The sequence below is a fragment of the Tupaia chinensis genome, unplaced genomic scaffold, assembly GCF_000334495.1.
Source record: "Tupaia chinensis unplaced genomic scaffold, TupChi_1.0 Scaffold000115_1, whole genome shotgun sequence".
Classification (NCBI taxonomy): Eukaryota; Metazoa; Chordata; class Mammalia; order Scandentia; family Tupaiidae; genus Tupaia; species Tupaia belangeri.
In genome coordinates this window covers 1-6,970 of record NW_006159579.1, presented here as the reverse complement: position 1 = coordinate 6,970, position 6,970 = coordinate 1, and the positions used below count along the sequence as shown (strand labels likewise).

At 40.3% G+C, this 6,970-nt stretch overlaps 1 protein-coding gene across 2 annotated transcripts in view; it reads right to left on the bottom strand.

Moving 5' to 3' along the window:
- Positions 1-6,961, bottom strand: part of EFCAB8 (EF-hand calcium binding domain 8) — an 88,144-nt gene extending 81,183 nt beyond the window's left edge. The window contains exons 1-2 of one of the 2 annotated variants that reach the window (XM_014586114.2): positions 6,014-6,961; positions 4,549-4,764 (exon numbers count right to left, since the gene is read on the bottom strand). The gene's annotated coding sequence lies outside the window, so the exon portion shown is untranslated. The remainder of the gene's footprint in view (positions 1-4,548; positions 4,765-6,013) is intronic. The other variant, XM_014586115.2, reaches the window with a different exon arrangement.
- Between the last annotated feature and the right edge of the window lie 9 nt (positions 6,962-6,970).

Genomic DNA, 6,970 nt, shown 5'->3' with positions numbered 1-6,970 from the left:
TCTGTGTAAACAGCAGTCAACCTATAGCCAAAAAAAAAAAAAAAAAAATCAGGGTCAGTAGATGGCATATGTGGTTATGTTGCTGGACTCCCACATGGCTGCCTATAGTTCAAGTCCCAGACAAGATGGTCTGAAAATCAAGACAGGCACATGCACACACATGCCCAAGATCCCAGGAGGAAAACAGAGGAGACAGGATTGCACTATGGCTATTCCCCTGGGGGGTGATTTCTCACTTCCTCTCTCAGCCTGTCTCTCCAGTGAACACACACGCCCTGTGGTAAAAACCCCTAAAAAAAAAAAAAAAAAAAAAAAAAAAAATTAAGTCAGCATTAAAAATTCTTAGGAGAGGGGCCAACAGGTGGCATGGTGGCAAAGGTGCTGGACACTCCCACATGGCCAACCATAGTTTGAGTCTTGGACCTGGTGGCTTGTTTTTTCACTTTCTCTCTCTGTTCCTTTCTAGCCAAATTAAAATAAATAACATTAAATAAAATAATTCTTAAAAAAAAAAATCCAGGGCTGACAGTTGGCATGGTGGTTAAGGCACTGGACTCCCACATGGCTGACCACCGTTTGAGTTCTGGATCTGGCAGCTTGCTTTTTCTTATTTATTAAGTCATTTTTTTAATTTAATTTTATTTGTTATTATTTATTTTTTGGATGTGACCAAAGAGACAGAGTGAGAGAAGGGGAAAGTGAGAAAGCAAGCTGCTAGGTCCAGGACTCAAATTGTGGTCAGCCATGTGGGAATCCAGCACCTTAACCACCATGCCACCTGCCAGCCCCTGGCAGCTTGCTTTCTTATCTTCCTTCTCTCTCTCTCTCTCTGTCACTCTCTGGTCAAACAAAAATTAGTAATAATGAATTAAATTTTTTAAAATTCTTTTAAAAAAATGTTAAAATCCAGATGACCTCAAGATTATGCTAGGCATTAAAAATCACTATAATTACTTCCAAATATTTAACAGGCCCGACTGTCAGAAAATATAAATATGAACATAATAAAAACTGAAAAGGAAGAAATCTGTCACTGAAGCTTAGATAAGGAAAACTGTAGCTGATAAGGGTATCAGCAGAGTTCACCCCACAGCTTACAACCCATGGGAAAACCCAGCGTGTGCTGAACCACTTTTTATTCCTCCTGTCAAAGCCTCCTCTTCTAAGAGTCAAAACAAAAACTCCTTTTTTTGGACCAGAGGGGGACAGAGTAAGACAGAGACAGAGGGAGAGGAAAAGTGAGAAAGCAAGGAGCCAGGAGCCAGGTTCGGTACTCGAACCATGGCCTACCATGTGGGAGTCCAGCGCCCTTAACCACCACACCACTTGCCAGCCTCCAGTAGAAACTGTACAATTTACAATTATTTCTTTGTAGTGAAAATTTTTCCCAAAACTCACATGCAAGATACATGTAGCTGATGCAGAGACACATTGTGTTTAAATTTGAATCAAAATGTCTTTCAGCTGATGGGAACTGGCCTCCTAAAGTAACACTGGCTGGGAACTGCATACTTTCCCACTGTCTTGTTTCAGTATTCTATTGACTTTTATAGATATAAGTAATTTTTTCCAAACCAGTGGGCTCATCTCTGCACTGAGCCAATGAAAAGCTGTGGTCTGCAGATGTGGGATACAGGGCCATACTCAAGGCCTAGTCCATGACCTTCTGACAACAGCACTGTCCCCTTTTGTTTATTCTAATGAAGGTGACAGGAGCTCTAGCCACACATACCACCTTCATATACAGTCTACCCTCTTGTATGCTCAACCTCAGACTTGACTTTAACCGTCCACATTGCAATCTGTAAATCATCTATTAGGTCAAAATCTTAAAATACTCATCTCTGGCCCTAACAGAACTAGAAACAGCCATAAAGCCAGTTTGTTTTTAAGATTCATTCATTCATTCGTTCATTTTAATTTGACCAAGAGAGACACAGAGAGAGAGAGAGGAAAGTGAGAAAGCAAGCCACCAGATCCAGGACTTGAACCGTAGTCAGCCATGTAGGAGTATCCAGCACCTTAACCACCACACCACCCGCTGGTCTCCCATAAAGCCAGTTTTAAGACTTACCCTGATAAGATGGAAATCTTTCAAAAGCTTCCCACATCTCGTTCTACCACTAAAACTGAAAGGTAAACTAAAGACAGAAAAAATCCCTCTACCTTCTCTGCCTCACACTTGCATCCAGCCACCCAGCTTCATCAACAATTCCCAGACTCCAAAAAATGTTCAAGGGGCAGTGGTGGCACAGTAGTAACACAGCTGGACTCACACGGGAGAGGTCCTGGGTTCATGACCAAGGACCTCCCTGAGCACACTGTGCACAGGCATGCATGCCCATTATCTGTGCCAGCTGAAACTACAGGCAGATTGTACCATGAACATCCTGCTGAGGGGGTCTGCCTCGCTGTGTCTGCTCGTGCTCTCTCTCAAAGTAATAAACTTAATTTTTAAAAACGTGAAGTAAAGAAAATGGAAAAAAAATTTTTTTAAAGTCAAAACTTTGAGACATTGGGGCTAGCAGATAGCATAGTGGTGGAATTGCTAGACTCCCACATAGCTGACCATGGTTCAAGTCCCAGACCTGGCAGTTTGTTTTTTCACTCTCTCTCTCTTTCTCTGGTCAAATTGAAGAATAGTAAGAAATAAAATTAAGTAAATAGTTATAAAAAATTGGGGGGAGGTGTTTTGCTATAGGGCATGTGCGCTCGCCAGAAAGACAGAGACAGAAAGCGAGAAATCACCCCTCAGGAGGGATGGCCATGCCACAATCCCTTCTCCATTCTTCTCTCAGGATCTTGGGCACGTATGCACACGCGTCCGGCGAGAGTTTAAGACAACAGGTCCAGGATTCAAACTGCAGTTGACTACATGGGAGTCCAGTAAAATATCCATTACACCAATTGCTAACCCGAAAACATTTTTTTTTTAATTTGAGACATTTTATAGAATTCCAAGCTGCTAAAAGATCATTCTGTAACTCTAACTCTTGACGTCATTTACAAATTTTTTGGCTTTGGCAGGAAACTTGGTTTGCTTTCAATGGTGATAGGTCAAAGAATTGCCTATCCACACTCAGGAACATGTATTTTACATTTCAGAACCTTAGAGTCTCCAATACAAAGGAAATGAGCTATTTAAATTTAAAAACATAATATATGGGGCCAGCAGGTGACATGGTGATTAAGGCACTGGACTCCCACATGGCTGATCATGGTTTGAGTGCCAAATCCAGTGGCTTGAAAATAACACTGGGCATGTGCACACATGTGCAAAATCTCAAAAGGAGAATGAAGGAAAAGGGATTGTAGTGTGGCCACCACCCTGGTGCGGGGAGGGAAAAGGGGAGTGATTTCTCACCCCCTCCCAGTGAGTGTGCACACCCTATGGCAAAAAACTAAAAAACAAAACAAAAAAAACTATGTATGTATGTATTTGTGTAGGTGTACATGTATATGTACATCAAAATTTAAGGTTTTATTGGGTCTTTGGAAAAGACATGATGCATTTTGGCACAGAAAAATAGAAAAATATGTTGTGACTTTTCCAAAGACCCAACAGATTGAGGAGCCTAGAAATTCAACTCTAAGGCTAGACATGCTTACCTAGAAAACCAAATTAATGAAGCTATATAACTACAACCTCAACAGAAAGCTTTTGTACTTGAAGGACTAAAGTAAAATTACCTTCCAATTCAGATAAAGCCAAAGGGGAAACAGACCTTCACAAGTTATAGCCATGTAGCCAACTGGCTAAAGTCCACTAGGTTAATGTTTCTGAATTACACTCAAGCTCAAAGTGAAAAGTGCAGAATCCCTCCTTGGGCTTGCTTTTAGGGAAGTACTCTGCACTCAGTTATTCCCTCATGTGTAAAAACTATGAGAAAAAAGTAGCATATATCATGAAGAGACAGAAAAATATATGAACTGATCCTATTAAATCCTGTCAACTGGAGCCTGCAGGTGGCGTGGTGGTTAAGGGCACTGGAACCCCACCTGGCCGACTCATCCAATTTAGAAATCTGTATCAACTGGGCCCCGCAGATGGCATGGTGGTTAAGGGCGCTAGACTCCCACGTGGCCAACTGTGGTTCGAGTCCCGGACCTGGCAGCTTCCTTTCTCACTTTCCCTCTCTCTCTCACTCTGTCCCTCTCTGATCAAGTTACAATAAATAAATGAAGTTAAATAAAATTATTTAAAAAAAAAAAAAAAGAAATCAACCCTGTCAACTGGATGGACAATTCAAAATTTAACATATTGCTAACAGCAACGGCACCAGACCAGCAAAATGACTGGTGATTCATGAACACTGATTACAGGCCAAGGTTTGGCTTGGTTCAAAGCAATTATTTCCACACACACTCTGTTGACAATGGTCAAATCTGGGTCACCTACGTGCTAACTAATCTGATTAGGCTGATCAGGCTTAAAATTTGGATTTGTTTGTGGACTAAGCAATGAACTATAATAAATACCACAAATGGAGCACCTTATACTAAATCTTCATAAAGAATCCTTAAAGAATAATTTCTCTAGAGAATCACCTTGGTTACAAAAGAAAACTGCATCATCTTCAAAGCCATGTTGCCTTCTAGTGAATAAACCGTGAAGAAATTAAACCAATGAATCTGAGGCATTGAATCTTCATTTAAAAAGAAATGGTAGAATGTGTGTTGAGACCTCATTTTCAGGTGGGGCAAAACAGGATGAAAATCATAGCCTGAAAACAGAAGAGAGGCTGACTTATCAGTATCACCAACCTGAAAAAGAAACATTAAAAGAGCCAGTTATATATATATATATATTTTTTAACAAAATACCCAAAGCCTATTTTAAAGAATGCCCTCTTGAATTCTCAGGGTACAAAAACCCTATCCTAAGCTTTTTTCTAATCTGTAAACAGAGTTTCAGACTGGCTCTGAGGAACCCAGGTCATAATAATGCTTCCTGTCTATACATAGTGTTCTAACTTGGGGCTGCTGCTCTAAACCCAACAAGTCATCACCCTTGCTTTGCAGGTAGGAACAAAATGGTTAATCCAAAACTCAAAAAGCTTGTGGGCCCTCAAGTGGTATGGTAGTTAAGGGCCAGATCCCATATGGCTGACTGTATGGTTCAAGTACCTGACCCGGCAGCTTAAACAAGCCAGGCATGTATGCATACATGCCCCAAGTCCCAAAAGGAGAATGGAGAAATTGAGGTATGGCCATTCCCCAGGGGGAGGCTTTCTCACTTTTCCTGTCTCTGGTGAGCACACACGCCCAATAGCAAAAATAAATTAAAACAACAACAAAAACTCACAAAGCTAGAGAGACCTACAAAAGAACTCAAATCTGATGTTCCCCCTACATAATTTAAAGTTGCAGGCATACAAGTAAGGCCCAAATACAGGTCTGAGGACAATTTCAAGCACAGGTCACCTGAAGTACTTATTAAAATGTAGGTATTTCCACCTTCTGACTCAGAATTCCTAGGCGTGGATCTTAAAAACATTTTACATCGGTGTCATGGTGGTTAAGGGTGTTGCACTCCCATATGGCCAACCACAGTTTGAATCCCAGACTTGGCAGCTTGCTTTCTCCCTTTCTCTCTCACTCTATCCCTTTCTGGCCAAATTAAAATAAATAAATAAATGAAGTTAAATAAAACAATTCTTTAAAAACAAAACTTTACAAACAATTCTGAAGCCCTTTCAGTTTGAGAATCACCAGCACGAGGAATAAATCCTAAAACTAAATCTATGTATGGCACTTGTGTATGCGCATGAAAATTTAAAGTTCTAGATTGAGCAGCCTAAAAATTTGACTCTAACGTTAGACCTGTTCACCTAGATAACGTAACCCGCTTATTTACCTATCCTTCATGTGGTACAGAGCTTGCCAAGCAAACCAGGTTACCCTAGAGCCTAACCTGAATGAGCCACATCAAAGACTTCCTACTTCTCAGCTCAAAGAGCAAGGTCAATGGGCTCAGGTCAAAGGGACACACAGGATCAACTTCACTGCTTACCACGGTAACTTTTCAGGCGACAGCAACCAACAGTATCTTCACAAATTCCACGCATTCCTGGAGGTATCTTCTTGCAGATTCCTAATATATATGGTATCAAATTCCTTCCAAAGGTGTCTAACAGTTCAGGGAAGGTATCACAGAGGAAGTAATGTAGGTATGACCCTAGTCAAAAATCATTAAGTTGGGTTTACAGAGCATCCGTAATTGTGATACAAAGATCATACAAAACTACCTTTTGCCCTTTTAATCTTATTTTATACTGAAAATGGCAGCAAGTCTCATTTTGAACTCACTTCTAAAGGCATAGATTATAAAAGAGGGGAACAGGTGACAATTTTAGATTTTACAGACTGAGATTGTAACTGCCTCTAAAACAGACTTACAGAGAAAATAAAATGACTCTCCTCAAGGTCATCTGTGAAGCACTGTACTGCTTTATCTCTCAGAAAGACATGGCCTGAAAAAGCTTCACAGCAGTTAAGCCACATAGCTTGGACTTTTTGAAAAGAAAAACCAACCTCTCAGTGATATGAGAATTTTAAAAAGCAGTAGGCTGAGAAATATTTACTATAAATGATGCAAAATGGAAGCAGGCTTAGAAATGAGTACACCTGAAAAAACACCGAACAACTTGAAAAGGTCACTCCTGATTAAGAAAGCAGCACTAGGGGCTGGCAAGTGATGTGGTAGTTAAGGCGCTGGACTCCCACATGGCTGACTGCAGTTCAAGTCCCAGATCTGGCGACTTGCTTTCTCATATTCCTTCTCTCTCTCTCACTCTGGTCAAATTTATAAAAATAATAATTAATAAAATGAAATAATTCTTTTTAAAAAAATTTTTTTAAAGAAAGAAGCACTGGTACCATATCCCTTGAACCGAAAAGCATACACCCAGGGCAAGACAAATCTCAGAAGACATGACACTCTTGAAATACAGAATTTTATTTAGAAACT